Source organism: Gossypium hirsutum, chromosome A07, assembly GCF_007990345.1.
Source record: "Gossypium hirsutum isolate 1008001.06 chromosome A07, Gossypium_hirsutum_v2.1, whole genome shotgun sequence".
Classification (NCBI taxonomy): Eukaryota; Viridiplantae; Streptophyta; class Magnoliopsida; order Malvales; family Malvaceae; genus Gossypium; species Gossypium hirsutum.
The window spans coordinates 82,461,920-82,479,757 of NC_053430.1; the positions used below are offsets into that span (position 1 = coordinate 82,461,920).

Here is a 17,838-nt window from a genome sequence, read left to right on the forward strand (position 1 = left end):
CCTATATATTTTGGGGTGTTACATAAATCGAATGTGGCACCCCTAGGGTTTACAAACCCTAAGAATTTAACCAATTCTTTCCTAATTAGAATTCATATCTTGCCATTCCTCAAATTCCAATGGAATTAGAATTTCACCATCTGTTTCTCTTATTTTCCTAATTAGATTTTCATATTACTTCTTTTCAAATTCTAATAGAATTTTCTGTCCATCTTTCTATTTCTTCTCTTTTTCTTTTCTTTCCTTTTTCTTTACACAATATTTTCATCCTAATTGTTGTTGATTATTTTGGCTTTCCTGAAATAAATCATCCCTCGTTCAATCATTTTTCTATCGATTTTGTAATTTCCATCAATAGCTTTCGTATCATTGCCATGAGATAGTAAGTACACCTCATTTCGACTATTAGATCTTGTATTTCTATAATATTACTATTCGACGCAATCGTTTGTTTGATTGATCAACCTTTTATGGTTCTTGCTAAATCTTTGATAATCTTGTTGAAATCTTGACACCAATTGTTAATTCGTGTGTAAATGTCATTTGAAGAACCAGATTTAGGTGAATCAGATAAGATTTGATCATAAGGAATGTCGATCGGACCCCTAGTGAAATGTGTATGTTCTTTTACAAGTGAATGGAGGCAAACTGTGTAGGATTAGGGCTATACGGTCGGACCATAGGGCCACCACATGGCTATGGCCTCTATAAACCCTAGGTTAGTTCATGAACCATACATCCACAACTCTTCCACATGGCCTACCACACGACCGTGTCTCCTCTGTAGGGTAATTTTTATGTTTTCAGCATGGCCACAATCTGTTAAATGTCCTAGCCACACGGTCGTGTAATCCTTTGACACGGCTTATAGCTTCTCACATGGTTTGGCCACACAATAGTGTGACCCCTATTTTACAGTTTTACCTCAAAATTTGTGAATTATTCTGTTTAGTCCCTGTGTAGTCCCCATACTATTTTTAGAGTTTTATCTCACTCAAATAAATCCCTGATAATATTTATATTGGAACCCATGATCTAAGTGATTGAATTATTTTTGTAATATGTATAATATGTGAAAAATACATGCCTGTTATCTCTGTATTATTGATCACATGTTTAGTATGCTTTTTGATACCGTTAAAACGAATACATGATAAACATGACTTTTGCTACTGCATTGATCTGTCATAAACATGTCTATTGCTACTATATTGATCTGTTATAATCATGTCATATTACACTGCATGGGGTGGAATGATATGAATGAAGGAAGCGTTAGTAGTTTATTTGCAACGATTAGTGGTTTATCCACACTGATGAGTGGTTTAGCCATAACGTACTAGCAGTTTATTTGCAAACTTTTTTTATCTAAAAATTCTAGTGTTTCGTCCACAACGATGAGCAATTTATCTTCAACAATGAGTGGTTTATTCATAATTTGATGTAAGGATGGAGAAGTTCTGGGAACTCCTAGTGTGGTTTGTAGCGGAGTTGGGTAGGATCTATTATGATAAATTGAAACTGCATTGCCATTCATAAGTATGTGCATACATAAACTATGAATTCTAAAACATTTTTATATTAATGTGTTGACCTAAAGAACTGATACTCTGAATCGTTACATGAGTGTGATTGTTCTGAGAATTGTTATTTTGTATGCGTCATCTACTATTTGCACTGATTTTCTTGTGATAGTACTCACACTGAGCTTTTTAAGCTCACCCCACTTTAATTTCTATCTTTTCAAATAACCCATAAGGTTAGGGCGCGGACACGACATCCGGAAGGTCTCGGCTCGGATTTTTTTTATATACTATATTTTAGATTTATTATTTTAAAATTTTGTTATTCAAAAACTGTATTGTTTTATTTTAACTATGAAATGGGACTTAGGTTTTAGGTTTATATAGCATGCATGACATTTAATTCGATTTTAGGATGTTAAAATATGAATTTTAATTAATTTTGCATAAAACCAAGTTTTCGTTAAAACCATGTTAAATATCACTTTTCTACTAGATGACTATATAAATGAGGTTTGAATATATATATATAAAACTAGAATTCAACTTTTGTAAACAATCCTTAAGATTATCCGGGTTTTGAAACTAAATTGTAATCTTTTTAAAATACGCTAAGTTTTCTTCATAAATTAAAGCAAACATTTTTAATAACTAATTTTAAACTCCGATAGTTCTTCTGCTAGGCTATTTGGGTGATCAATGTAATCTTCTAAATTCAGGTTTAACGTCTAAACCGAGTTGTAGAGGTTACAAAAATTATAAACATATTTAAATAATAATTAAATAATGTTTAAAAACATATTTAAAATACCTTGAAAAAAAACTAAAAACACGTATTTAAAAATTAGAACCATCAACAAATAGATCAAACAGTAAAAATACTATTAAAACAATGATTTAAAATATTTTTAAACAAAATTTACACAATTAATTAAAATATTTATTTTTTCCTTAGAATTAATTAAAATAATTTAATTTAAAAAATTATTTAAGAAATTAAAATGCTGTTAATTTTTTTTTAACAATTTTGTTAATTGTTAAGTAGTTCAGGTTTAAAATTTTAAATAAACATTTATCCATTTGAATAATTATTTCAATAATTTCAATTGAATAAAATATCAATAATTTGAATTGTTGGATAATTTTTAAACATAAATAATTTGTATCTAAATTAAATTTTATTTACATACATGGATATTATCCCAACAAGAAAAATATCATCAATATACTTTTTTAAAAAACAAAATTTATCTCAATAATTTTTTCAAAAAGATAAAATAAAAAAATTTAAATAATTAGAGAAAGTAAAAAAAAAAGTAAAAGAAAATGGACATAAAATTATGCACATAAAATAGTTAATCCTTCAATCCTTCAAAATAGTTAAGCACATAACTATTACAATAAAATTATGCACATAAAAATTTATATTCAAAATATTTAATCCTTCAATCATTTGTAGATAAATTTTTATCAATCTTAATGTATGAAAATTTTTTGTATACATTAGCTAAAGTAGTTGTACTATTACAATAAACTATGCACTATTTTTATATTTTTAATTATTAAATAAAAATATAAAATTATTTAAATTGTATATGTTGTTTTTTAAATATTATAAAAATATTATAAATTCAAATTATAATATTAGCTAAATTTTATATTTTATTTTTAAAATATTAAATTAAAAATATAATGTTAGATAAACACTGTAAACAGTTTAAACATATATTTTAAAAAAGAATTAAACATTGTAAAAAATTAATTTTATTTTAAAATATAGTACTATTTTAAAAAAAAGTTTCTACCATACTATATTTAATAAAATTATTTTTATAATAAAATTAATTTTTATGATATTTAATTTTTACTCTACAGGATATAAAAAAATAAAGTATTTAGCTTTTTTTAAATTTATTTAATTATGCAAATATGTTTTTATTTTTTTTTCTACCGTACAATATTTAAAATAAAGTATTCAATTACTGTTAAAAACTATTTTAACCAAACTATTTTAAATTAGCATTCTATTTAAGTGTTAAAATGTGTTAATAATTTTTAACATACATTTGCGGGTAAAAAACATAACTAATTTTAATTAAAATAATATTAAATAAAATAATAATAATTAATAATAATTTAATTTTATATTTTATATTTTTCTTAAATAAAATATTTTTAAATAATAATTAAAAAAACAAAATTCCTATTACATTAGTTTAAAAATATCTTTTATATTTTTAAAAAATGATATATTAAATTAAATAAATATTATAATAGTATAATTAAAAAAATTCTTTCTTAAAATAGTTTTTTAAATTAGTACATTTTAAAATTAAAACACTTGAATTTATTGTATAAATTTTTTTTTGGAATTATAAAGATAAACATATATATGTCACTTACTAAGTAAAATGTTAATTATTCAATCAATGTAATTAATTTAAATAAAATTATTTTAACTATGATTTTATATCTTATTAGCTTGACTTTAATTGTTGTTTAATGCGTACATACATATATTATAAGATTCATTTATGTTTAATCTAAGAAATTATATTACATCATATACATATAATAATTTAATATATTATTTTTATAAAAATATTGAATTAAAAAATATGAAAAAATATAAAATGATCTAAATTTTTTTATGACATGAATCATAAAATTAAATTAATACAAAATTTTAAAATATTTTAATTAATACATACAATCAAACTCATGCACCATCAGTTAAAAAAAATTAGTATATTATATATTACAAGGTTCAGTTTTAATATATCCATACTATAAAAATTTGACATGTGGCAAAGAAAGGAAGAAAGATTTTGTGGAGGGAAAAATTACCACATAAATCTCTCCTCATTTTTTTATTTATATTTTCTAATGGTGTTTTGCTCAAGAGCAAAGAAGGGCATCAAGAGAAAAGGAGCATGTAGAATGAGCCTTTCAGGTAAGAAACAAAGAAGGTTCGAGCTCCTCAAGCTTTAAAATAAAGAAAAGCTTAGGAGAGACAGTGGAAAGAAGAAATATCCACCATGCTCTCATTGCAAGAAGACAGATTATCTAGAGAAGTTTTACTGGCTCAGACCTACTGTTCAGTGTAGAGCCTGCAAGCAGCTTGGACATATGGAGAATGTGTGTAAGAATAAGGGGCAATCGCAACAATAGGCACAAACAACAAAATGCTCAGGCACAGGCAGCTAATGGAAATCAAGTTCAAGAAGAATTGGTGTTCATTGCCTCATGCTTTGCCACCAACAATATTGGAAAGCACTGGCTTATTGACTATGGTTGTACAAGTCACATGACCTCATATGCAAGTATCTTCAAGAGCATTGATAAAAGCTTCAACTCCAAGATCAAATTTGGAAATGACTAGTACATCAAAGTAGTAAGGAAGGGAGATGTTTTAATCAACACTCCATCAGGTACTAAACTTGTTTCAGATATTCTTTTAGTACCTGATATAGACCAAAACCTACTAAGTGCTGGTCAATTGCTCGAGAATGGAAATCTGTGGTGTTTAAGAACAATGGATGGTTAATTTTTTTTATCCTAATCGATGTGAGCTTATATTAGTGGCCATGTTTGATGGAAGCTTTTCTGTAGATTGGAGCTTAGCAACTTTTGTAGCCTATGTTCACCGGATGAAACAAAATTGCGGCATAGGAGAATTAGACATCTCAACTACAGTTCTTTAAGTCAGATGTCTAGGAACAATTGGTTGAAAACTTTTCAAAAATGGTTGAGCATAAGGATGTCTTTGAAGTTTTCCAATAAAGCTTGGAGAGCCAATGATAAACTGCACTTAGTTTATTCTGTTGTTTGTGGACCTATGAGAACTTTTCACTAAGTGGCAGCAAGTACTTTGTCTTGTTCATTAATGATTGTACAAGGTTTTGTTAGGTATACTTCATGAAGCTCAAGTCTAAAGTGGCTGAAATCTTCTTCAAGTTCAAAGAAATGGTTAAGAATTAGGTCAGTTGCAAGCTTAAAATGATCAGATCAGACAATGGGACAGAATACAATTCAGAAAAGTTTCAAGAGTTTTGTAAAGAGGCAAAAATTCATCATCAACTCACCAATTTCTACACTCCATAACAAAATAGACTCTGTGAGAGGAAAAACAGGACTGTAATGAATATGGCTTGATGCCTATTGTTCGAAGGCAAACTGCAAACAATTTTGGGTAGAAGCAGTAAACACTTCATTTTACTTGCTAAACATACTACCAACCAAAGTTGTAGAAGGGAAAACTTCATTTGAGGCTTGGTTTGAGCACAAACCTTTATTTTCTCACCTAAGAGTGTTTGGTTGCACATGATTTGTTTATGTTCCAATAGAGAAAAGAAGCAAGCTTTGATAAAAGATTACAAGCTGAGATTTTTTTGGGGTACAACAACAACAAGAAGGGCTATAGGAGCTTTGATTCTTTCTCCAAGAAAATTATTGTAAGCAGAGATATAAAGTTTGATGAAGGCAGAATTTGGAAATGCGATGCAATTAAAAATGATATACTCAAGCTAGGAGAACTTGAACTGGATCTACAACCTACTAAAGATCAAGTTGAGAATGAAAGCTTTGATGACTATCCAGTGAGAGAAACTAGGACAATTGCTAAAGTTTACCAAATATGAAATCTAGAAGTATTGGAACAAGTTACCTTTGACGAAGCAGCACAAGAAATTGAACAAAAAAATGCCATAAAGGTTGAGATTAGCATGATAAAAAAGAATAAGACATGGGAGTTGGTAGACAAATCAATTCATAAGAAGACCATTGGGGTCAAATGGGTGTTTAGAACCAAAATGAACCCTGACAGTTCAGTCAACAAGTTCAATGCTAGATTAGTTGTTAAGGGCTTTAATCAACAACATTGTGTGGATTTTACTGAGACCTTTTCCTTGTAGCAAGGTTAGATACCATAAGATTGTTGCTAACACTTACAGCCCAAAAGGGTTAGAGGATACATAATAGATGTAAAATAAGCTCTTTTTTTTAATGGTTTTCTAAAGGAAGAGATCTATGTTGAACAACCTCAAGGGTTTGTTGTACCAAGATGTGAGACAAAGGTATACAAACTAAAGAAGACTTTATATGGATTGAAATAGGCCCCAAGGGCCTCATATGATAAGATTGATAATTATTTAGTAGATTTGGGATTTGGAAGAAGTACAAGTGAACCTACACTATATGTGAAAAAGGTTAGGAATGAAACACTTCTTATAGTGTCTCTGTATGTTAATGATCTGCTTGTGATTGGAAACATTGAGCTGGTTTGTAACACCCCTAACTTGTCTTTGTCGCCGAATTAGGGTTACAGAGTATTACTGTACAAAACAGAACATTTAACTTCAAAACAAAACAAAAATACAATTTAATATTAATTTCTAATAACTTAATACAATCATGGAAAATATACATATTTGGGCCTTAAATCGAGCCTTCAGGGCCCTAAAAATAATTTGGGAACAATCAGAGATCAATTTGAAACAAATTAGAAAATTTTGGGAAAAACATGAAAAATTTGGAAATAGGGGTCACACGATTGTGTGGCCAGGCCGTGTGACAACCCAAACCATGTGAACTTTGAAGTAGGGACACATGGCCATGTCCCAGCCCATGTGTCTGACTGTATGGGTATTCAAAATAGGACCATACGGTCGTGTTGCAAGCTGTATGCTAGACCATGCCACAAATTGTTTTGAGACACACGGCTGTGTCTCAGACCATATGAAATTTGTACCTAAAACAATAAATTCACAAGGTCATGTGGAGAGACCGTGTGTGGCATACGACCGTGTGACAGTCGTGTCCCAGGCCGTGTGTAACAAAAGTTACCCCAAAACAAGCCATTTCAACACCAAAACTTGCACACCAAGACAAACCAATTCTATCAACTTTCACATGACCAAAACACACTTCAACCACATTCAAAACATACCATTTCAATCATCCTATAAGCTTTAACCACCATGTCATTGAAAGGCATCACAATTCATAAACCAAAATCAATTAAAAACCAAATTACAATACCAACTTCAATCATTTAGCATGGATGCTAAAAGACCATTCCATATCAATTTTAACCATCACAACTTACCATTTTAGATAGGCATAATCAAAATGACCATATTCAAATGAGTTTAAACTCATACAAGCCAAACCAAAGCCATATATATACAAATAACTACAAGTAAAGTCAAAACATACCATATGTTCAAAACTAAACCAAAAAACCTATTACATCAAGTCCTATACATGTTATTTGTAACCATTTGACAAAATACTCAAAAACTACCAAAGTGGTCGACAAATAATGTGATAGAGCTCCGACAGAATTCCCAACCATACGAGCTTTCTGAAGATCTATAAGATAAAGCAAAGAAAACAACTACATAAGAAAATGATGATTAATAAGCTCATAAAAGAGAAACTCAATTTACCAAATAAAAATTTGTTGAATAACCAATCAAATATTGTTTAATCTTTATATACACATTTCCATCAAAATACACCACATTACAAGTTAGCAACTAAACACATATATATATAAAAACATATTATTCATCATAAGTGACTTATCAAGCATAATGTCTCAATAGATAAATCATCAATCACTAAATAAAGAAAATATTTCTTTCCAATTCATAAGTATATATGTAACACCCCAAACCTGATCTAGACGTTATGGCCGAATCTGGTGATGTCACAAGAAATGCGTTTTGAAAACAGTATTGTTTCAAAAAATCATCCAAGTTTAATAAATATTACTGAAAATATTATTTACTTATTTTATTTACCAAAACATAATTTATGGTGGAGGTCTTTCAAACCATTACATTTTGGAAATCCAATTCGTATTTTCAGAAAAACCTTTGATTTCGTGAAACCGTAATTTTAACCAAACGTCGCAATAAAAATTAAAACAGATCCAAAATAACATAAAAATTTAAACAGTCTAGAGAGTCCAATAATTACAAAACTCCCAGTAATAATCTGAAATTAAATAAAACCAATATATAAAGTCAATTCACAAACTTGTGGTCACCGTGAGACTCCGTCGCACCAATTTGCCTAAATCTATGGATTGCCTGCCAAAACAGACAACATATGTGAGTTTACAGAAACTCAGTGTGTAACCTAACAGAATTAAGCATGCAAACATACAGAATTATAAACACAGTCAGAAATAGATACAGTTCAGATCCAGTAGCAGATATGCAAAAATCCTACCCCCAATCCTCTACACACCAACTTCAACCATCCCAACACACCATGTGGGGTTAAAAACACCCATCCCTACACACCATATTGTGTCGTTTAGACACATGTCAGATAACGTGCAGCCAAGCTGCCAGAATAAAGGCGATGAACGTCGTACAGATCACTTCCTTCTCATATACAAATCCCATCCCAAATCAGATATAGAAAATTAGATATAGATTTATTAGATTAAACATGCTCGGCATGCTTTTATAGAAATAACAGATATACATATGGCAGTACAGTCAGACATACATTTAGTATCCTATTCAGATCAGTCTATTAGAATATCATAGCATTCAAAATAGGGTTTAAATAGCCCTTACAGACCCTACAGTAGGCCCGCAGTCGATCGGAGCGACCCCTACGGCCCTAGAGAAAATTTCAGAATTATGGGCCCACATGCCCGTGTGACTTGCCCGTGTAGCCCACACGGCCTAGCCCAAACTCCACACGCTCATGTGATATGCTCGTGTAGGCCCACACGCCCAACTTGGCCATGCCCGTGTGGCCTATACAGCCACGCTCGAGCCACCGCACAGCCGTGTGCTGCACCCGACCATGCCTTCATTGACCACACGGCCATCCACACGGGCGACCACACGCCCGTGTGGCGTCAACAGATTCATTTTTTAACTTTTTTTGAAACCTCATTTTTTACGTTTCGGGTACATACCTGGTATCATTTTGAAGAAAAAACCCTCACGAGACCACTAGAACCTATATTCGACACACTAAAGCTCAGAATCAGACTTAATCCACGATTAAATCGAAACTACAAAAATTCCAATCAAACAACCAATACTTTCCCCTACACTCTAAATGATTGACTATGATTCTACAAGAGTAGGATCACGATCTTCCCGATTCGCTACTGCCAGAACAACAGTACAACCACAATCTACTTTTTGGAAAACACAAGTTACAGAATGATAATGCCTCACTTACCAGAAATATGTGACGAAACCTGAAACAATGAGAGCAAGGGTATGATGGCAGACAACAAGGATAATGAAATCAAATAGAGGAATCAAAAAAAGAGAAAAAGGAAAAAACGACAGAGTTGAAGAAGACAAAGTGAAAAAAAACGTCAGAACTTTTCCAGGGAAGAGAAAATTTTGAAAAAAAATGGATAAAAATTAAATTATCCACAATCCCCTATTTTTCTCCCATTATCTCTCAACCTCCTTTGACTCTCAACTCAACTAAAACTAATACGTGATATTCGTGATAGGTTTTAAATATTTATAATGAATCGTTCTTGAAACTAACTATTATCACGATGAAGGCAAGTGTACCTATCGAACAGTAGTATAGCTTTAGCAACACCAGATTATCGAACCCAAAGGAACTAAAAGTACTAGTATCAACTTTCTTTTTATTATCTAGCCTAAAAAATAAAAGGATTTTGTTTATCTAACTAATTAATTAAACTAAGAAATCATAGAAAAGAAATTTGGGGAAAATACTTTTTGGAAAACTCGATTGATTAAGACAATACTTAAGGAAAAATCCACTTAGACTTCACTTGTTATTTAACTTTGTATCGGATGATTTATTCATTCAACTTGTTCCGTAGAGATCCCTAAGTTATATTATTATCTCTCTCGAGACTAACAACGTCTAACCCTAGATTGAATAATTGAAATCTCTTTCTAATTAACGCCCTAGGGTTGCATTAACTCGATTCATGGACCCCCTTATTAGGTTTCACCCTAATTCGGCAAAATCTTGTCACCCTATCTCTAGGCGCGCAATCAACTCCGCTTAATTATGACAAATTTACTCTTAGACAAGGTCTATTCCTCCTCTGAATAAGAGCTTAACTTGAATCAATATCCTGGAATATCAAAACAAGAATTAAGAACACATAATTAAGAACAAGTCAAATATTTACCATACAATTCAAATAATAATAACAAGATCCATCTTAGGTTTCATTCCCCTTAGGTATTTAGGGGTTTTAGTTCATACTAATAAAAGAAAACATCTAAAAAGAATAAAAATAACAAAACATAAGAAAACCCAAAACTCCCGAGGGAATTTGAAAGGAGATCTTCATCTTGATGGTGAATCCCGCTTCTGAGATGGATCGATCGGCTTTCCTTGAGCAATGTCTTGCTTCCTCCCCTACTTCCTCCTTCTTCTCCTCTTCTAAGGTGTATTTATTGGCTTTGGAATGCCTAAGAGCCCTCAAAAGTGGCCTTTTCTGAATAGGACTCTGCTTGGGCTCGATAGGGACACGCACGTGTGACACGCCCATGTGCGATTACTTTAGGCCGTGGTCAAGCCTGTTAAATAGGCACGAGCGTGTGGTCTACCCGTGTGAGTCGTGCTTCGATTCTGCCAAATTGACACGGCCGTATGGTCTACCTGTGTGAGGAAGTCTAGGCCGTGTTGATTTCGTACGTTGGCCCATTTTCTCCGTTTTTGGCCCGTTTCTCATTCCTTTCACTCTCCCATGATCACCTAAGTATAAAACATGAAATTAAGACATTAGGAGCATCAAATTCACCAAATTTAAGGAAAAATCATCCATAAAATATGCTAAGCATGGGATAGAAATATGTATAAATTGTGGTTTATCAAATACCCCCACACTTAAGCATTTGCTTGTCCTCAAACAAAACCCTCAACTCACAATCAAAGTAAATTCTTCTCAACTTATAATTTCTATCAATAATATCTCAAAATAGTCCATAGGTAAGCATAGATTGAAAATTCAACTGAAAGAACATCAAAGTTTCAAACATTCCAAGTTGAGCATTTTATCATGAAAACATAGGTGTCTCCCCTCATCTAAGTAATTACATTTGATTCAAAATATCATGGAGTTTCACATCCTCACTAAAGATTCACTCAAATCACTTGAGGTGTTTAAGGACAATAAATGAAGCATTCAATAGTCAATAGTGAAAAGTCATTACCATAGGCTTGCATGAAAATCAAATCTCCACCACTATAAATTAAGATGAAACATCAATCAAAAGGTCTTTAGAGGGTTGTAACGTGGCTTTGGTTAGAGGGTGTGGTCACAAACTGAAAGAAAGGGTTAGAATTGAGATTGAATTGAAAAATTGCCTAACTAAAAAAATGACTAGTCATCAATTGCGTACAACAGAGTTTTTTCTCAGAATATGGAATTTAACTTCTTTAGCTCAGAAAATCACTACTACTAATATGTATACATGTATTTTTTTTAAGAACAAGTCAAATTACAAAATATAATAAAACATAGCTAAATAGCTATTCCAACTCAAATCTCGACAAAAATAGGGATCAAATTAATTTAGTGGATTTCATCAATAATGAGTTATGGGTTAATATTGAGGGTAAATTAATGAATGAGTTGTTAGGCTTAAGGGGGTTCACTAAGGGTTAATTGTGAAGGTAGGCTTTTATGGAGTGAGTGGGTTAAACCTAAGTGCCTTTATCATTTGACATATCAAATCAAATGGTGTGGTCTTGACATGCATAATCAAGCAAGTTCTAGAATAACAATTCAATACTGACGCACTCATAATGAAAGTGGGCATGAAAGAAATAATAGATGCTCTAAAGGCTCAAGATCTCACAAAAATTATGGCTTTTTGATGTTTAAACTTGTGAATTCCAACTCAAAATAATACCTAAACTTGGGGAAACAACCTTAAAATTTTTAATTCTTCAAAAATCAACTTATCTTGCTTGATTCCCTAATGTCTTAAAGTTTAAACAATCAATGCATAAATACCTATGTTTTAATTCAAGATATATCAATAAACATTATAGAATAATTGGAATCCACTCTAGTAATGATATGAGAAGATCGTATGAGAATAAAACAAAAGTTAGGGATTTTTCTGATATAAAAGACCCCCACACACTTAAGATGTACATTGCCCTCAATGTACAAAGATAGATATATTGAAAAAAATAGATTTATAATCATAAAATAGGGAGAGAAGTGAAACTTCTTGAATGATGACTGAATTTCTTGAACTGAATTTTTGAAGAATAATCGGCATGAGAGTGGAGGAGGATACTCCGGTGGTGGTAGAGTTTCATTAGTCCATAAGTCCTGCGCCAAAAGAATATTATATCTGGTGGTAGCTATGGTCGTGGTCGAACAGGACATGACAGTCATGGAGAACCTTTCCCGGTGGAGTTTTTAGTTCCTATGTGATGATGAGCTGATGAGCTCTTTATAATTGTGACAGAATCAAGAACTTTTTAGGAAATATAAGGAAGCATAATTACTTGTAATGGAATAGCCGAAATTGATAATTGTAAAATAAAAATTATAAAATCTAATAGAAATAAGCTTAAAGAAAAAATAAAAATTAGTCTTAAAATAGAATAAAAATAAAAACATAAATTAATAAATTAAAGTTTTTAAACATCTTCATTTCTAGGTGGTTCGCGAGGTGAGGGTGGCGATGAGATGTGGAAGTGCTGACAAATCTGCTGTAAAGTAGCATCAATGTTATTGAAACGCTAAAAACACTGTTGTTCGAATCGGGTAAGGCGCTCAGAGATGTTAGCGTATGAAGCCGCCGCATGAATTAGACGAGAGGATGGTGGTGGTTGAGACGGTGGGTCCTCATGACGTGGAGGGACATCATAATGTCCTCAGGGTCTCTCTCCTCGGCTGATTGGGTGAAGCGATACTGAGGAGAGTGGGTTCCTTGGTGCTTCTCGATCATCCTCATATTAAGCATGCTCAAGATGCCTTGTGGGGACATTTGGCCAATAAGAGTAAGGGAGGATGATTGGGCTACTGTGTTGAGGAGCCCGAAGTGCCATGCCAGTCGAGTCACGTAGGGGCCAATGGAGATGACCCCCCTCCGATGCTGTTCCATCTGGTGGCGAATGGCGAGGGCAATAAAGTAGGCGAGGTCGAGTACATGTCCGTTCGCCATGCTCCATAAAAAGTAGGTGTCGTGAGTGTTGACAACGCTGGTGCTCTCTCGACGTCCTGTCAAAGTGTGTGCCAAGATGGCGTATAGGTACCTCAAGAAGGGAGAGAGAGTCGATGCCTTAGAGCGGCTGGGGTCGTAGGTGGCTGAACCAGGGACCAAAGCGTACCAGTACTTCAAGAGAGAGTAGTGGATGTGGCAACGGAAAGTGTCGAGGTCGTTCTCATCCATGAACTCCTCTGTGTACAGGCCCAAAGCTATACCAAACTCGGGCACACTCAACCGGCGGACTAAACCGCTGAGATGGAGCTGGACTGTTCTAGGATCATCAAAGTTGGTCATGACATCTTGAACATGGAATGTCAAGCAAAGTTCAAGTGTGAGCTCAAGGTACGTCGACTCGATGATCACAAAGAAGAGGTCCCATGGATCGGTTGTCAGGAATGCTAGTACATCATCAGCCAACTGGACTTGTGCAAGCGCTGTCCAGTCAATGCAGTGGCCCACACCTAAAGGTCGGGTTCGTAGGATTTGGAATAGTTCCTCCTGATTTTCGGGTGGAAATTGGAGGTATGGGTGGCGAATTTCCACGGTAGAGCCCGAGGAAGACGCCCCTTTCCGCTTTTTCGAAGCGGGAATGGTAGTTTTCTTGCCACATGAGCTTGAATGGTATACCTGGAAGAAGAACAAAGAATATAACATAACTAACTAACTCAAGAAGTAATCACGAATATAGTTAAACTAACCAGTCCAACCAACAATACTCAGCAGTTTAATCTAAATGATAGAAGTTTATATAGCAATTGACATAATAAAAGCATGATTATTTTCAACATAAAATGACTGAACTAGACTCTTATGGGAACACACGAAAAGAATGAATGTATCAGAAAGCATTAACTAAAATGGCAAAGAATAAACGTATAAGCATGAATATAGTGAGAACTATGAATATAAATAAAAAATCTACCAAATAAAACCATAAGAATCATAAAATTAGTAAAAGGGATGAAGAAAATAGGGAGAAAAGGGTAAACAAATGCTAAAAAGATGAGAATGGGTGTCAAAAATTGAGTTAGAGGCGGCGCACGGGCGTGGCAGGGAGGCCGTGTAGACTAGCAGCGGCTAGGGTTAGGGATTTTGGGTGAAGAAGATGATGAATAGTAAAGGGTATTTATAGATTTTGGGACACACGGCCAGGGGACACGCCCGCGTTCCCCAATTTTTGCCTCTGTGATTTGCGAATTTTGAATTTAGGCGCGTCTAACATTTGACCTACGTCTATGTTCTTTCGGCGTATGGGTGCACACAGCCGTGTCTGTCTTCCTTAGCATCTCCCACGCCCGTGTATGTAGGCCCACGCCCGTGTTAATCTGACAGGTTCGACCATGGGTTCTAGACACGGGCGTGGCAAATGCCCGTGCTATTTTCTAAGGTTCAACCACTGTTCTATGACACAGGCGTGTCGCACGCCCATGTTGTTTTGGAAGATTCGTCCACTGTCCTAACGCACGACCATGGCGACTTATTACATCCCGTGTTGGGGAAAATTTCGCCTTATTTTCACACGGCCTAAGGCATGCCCTTGTGCTTAGCCATGTGAGTGTGGTAAACCTGTATTCAAGAGCTCCGTTAGTAAGTTAGGTGTTTAAAGACTTAAAATTTAAAGAAGTTAATACTGTTAGTGCTTGGGTTGCCTCCCGTGAAGCGCTTATTTATAGTCTAATCTCGACTTACCTCTCTGGTGAATAGTCATGGTGGTTCGAGGAGTTTATACTCCTCATTCCTGCTATGAATCCCATCAAAATAAGGTTTTAGACAGGTATTGTTTACCTTAAAGGTGCCGACTTTGGGATGACTTACCTCGACTATACCAAATGGCAAAATGCTAAGTACCGTAAGAGGAATTTCTTCATTCAGTTTGGCAGTGTCAATGTGAGCATCTGCGACATCTAATGAAACTTTATCTCTAACCTTAAGTTAATTTGGTGAGGCATTGAGCTCGTTCTGGCGTAGTTTTGGTATATCGTGTTTTCTCAATTTAAATGTCAGCTATTCATCTAACTCCTCGATTCGTAACCTTCGTTCTTCATGGGTAGATTCTTTGTTATGGATTGAACATGGCTCATGTGTGTCCTTCGAACTTATTTCCTTCAAAATAGGTTGCACTGTATGATCAGTCTTAGTAGAACAATTTGTACAATCACCTTCAATTTTCGATGTGTTGTTCGGGTTGCGAGCTTGAAGGTTGATTGTTTTGTCTCCTACATGAAGTGTAAGTTCACCTGTGCCAACATCAATAATTGTTCTAGCAGTTGCTAAAAAGGGCATTCCCAAAATTAAAGGAACATTACTGTCCTCTTCTATGTCTAAAAAACAAAATCAATTGGGAATATAAATTTGTCAATTTTAACGAGTACATCTTCAATGATACCCCTAGGAAATCTGACAGTTTTATCTACTAATTGAATGCTCATCCAAGTTTGTTTAGGTTTCCCTAAACCTAGTTGCTTAAACAATTTGTAAGGTATAACATTGATACTAGCCCCTAGATCAGCCAACGCATTATTAACATCTAAACTACCAATTAAACAAGGAATCGTAACACTCCCTGGATCTTTTAGTTTGTTGGGTAGCTTATTCTAAAGAATGGCTGAGCAAACTGAGTTTAGCTCCACATGCGGTCGTTCATATAACTTCCGTTTATTTGCTAGAAGCTCCTTTAAAAATTTGACTGCGTTTGGCATCTGCGAAAGTGCTTCAATAAACGGTAGGTTAATATGTAGTTTCTTTAAAAGTTTAAAGAATTTTCCAAATTGTTCGTCTGAGCGGTCTTTCTTTGTCGCATTGGGGTATGGCACACGAGGTTTATATTCTGTACTTACCGATTTTTGTTCATTTTGGCCTACCTCATTCTTACCTTCGCTTACCACCGGTTCTGGCCTTCGTTTTGCCACTAACCCTTCCTCATCTTGAATGGCAATTGCGTTGAGTTTCTCCCTTGGGTTAGATTCAGTGTTGCTTGGTAGGCTACCTTGTGGTCATTTGGAAATCAACTTGGCGAGCTGTACAATCTGAGTTTCGAGCCCCTGGATTGATGCTTGTTGATTTTTGAATGCCGTCTCGGTAAAGAGTCTCTAACACCGAGATGAATTTGGTTAGCATCTCCTCAAGGTTCAGCTTTTTCTCCTGTTGGTATGGTGGTTGCTGAAAGCCTAGAAGGGGTGGTGGTTTCTGATTTCCTTAGCCTCCCCATGAAAAATTTGGGTGATTCCTCCAACCTGCATTGTAAGTATTGATATAAGGATTGTTTTAAGATTGAGGATTATTACCCATGTAAGTTAACTGCTCCTTCTCCATGTTGAGGCCATAAGGTGGGTATTCTGAATTGCTCGATCCACCTCCATTTTCTTCGTACTGCATTACTGAGTGAACCTGTGAAGAACTAAGAAAACCATCAATTTTCTTATTCAAGAGTTCTACCTGATTAGAGAGCATGGTGACCGAATCGACGTTATAAACACTGACTATTTTTGTTGGCTTTGTCCTCATGACTTGCCATTGATAGTTATTCAGTGACATCTCCTCTATAAATTCATAGGCATCTTCAGGTGTTTTATTATTGATGGTTCCGTTAGCAGCTGCGTCAACTATTTGTCGAGTCGAACAGTTTAGGCCATTATAAAAAGTTTCAACATGTAGCCAGAGTGGTAACCCATGGTGAGGGCATCTTTGGAAAAGGTCCTTATATCTTCCCCACGCATCGTAGAGTGTTTCTAAATCCATCTGCACAAAATAAGAGATATCATTACATAATTTAGCCGTTTTAGCCAGCGAAAAGTATTTTAATAAGAACTTTTCGGTCATTTGTTCCCAAGTAGTGATTGACCCCCGCGGTAACGAATTCAACCACTGTTTAGCTTTGTTTCTCAATGAAAAAAGGAATAACCGAAGGCGAATGGTGTAATTAGAAACGCCATTAATTTTAAATGTATCACATAGTTCTAAAAAGTTTGCTAAGTGAGCGTTGGGATCTTCGTCCTGCAAACCATCAAACTGAACAAATTGCTGTATCATTTGAATTGTGTTAGGTTTCAGTTCAAAAGTATTTGCAGCTACAGCAGGTCTAACTATGCTCGATTCAATTC

At 34.2% G+C, this 17,838-nt stretch overlaps 1 non-coding gene across 1 annotated transcript; it reads left to right on the forward strand.

Annotated features, from left to right (window-relative positions):
* The first annotated feature begins 17,402 nt into the window (after positions 1 to 17,402).
* On the forward strand, positions 17,403 to 17,509 carry LOC121203790 (small nucleolar RNA R71). Its single transcript, XR_005898727.1, has one exon. It is a non-coding gene; the product is annotated as a small nucleolar RNA R71 (small nucleolar RNA).
* The last annotated feature ends 329 nt before the right edge of the window (positions 17,510 to 17,838 follow it).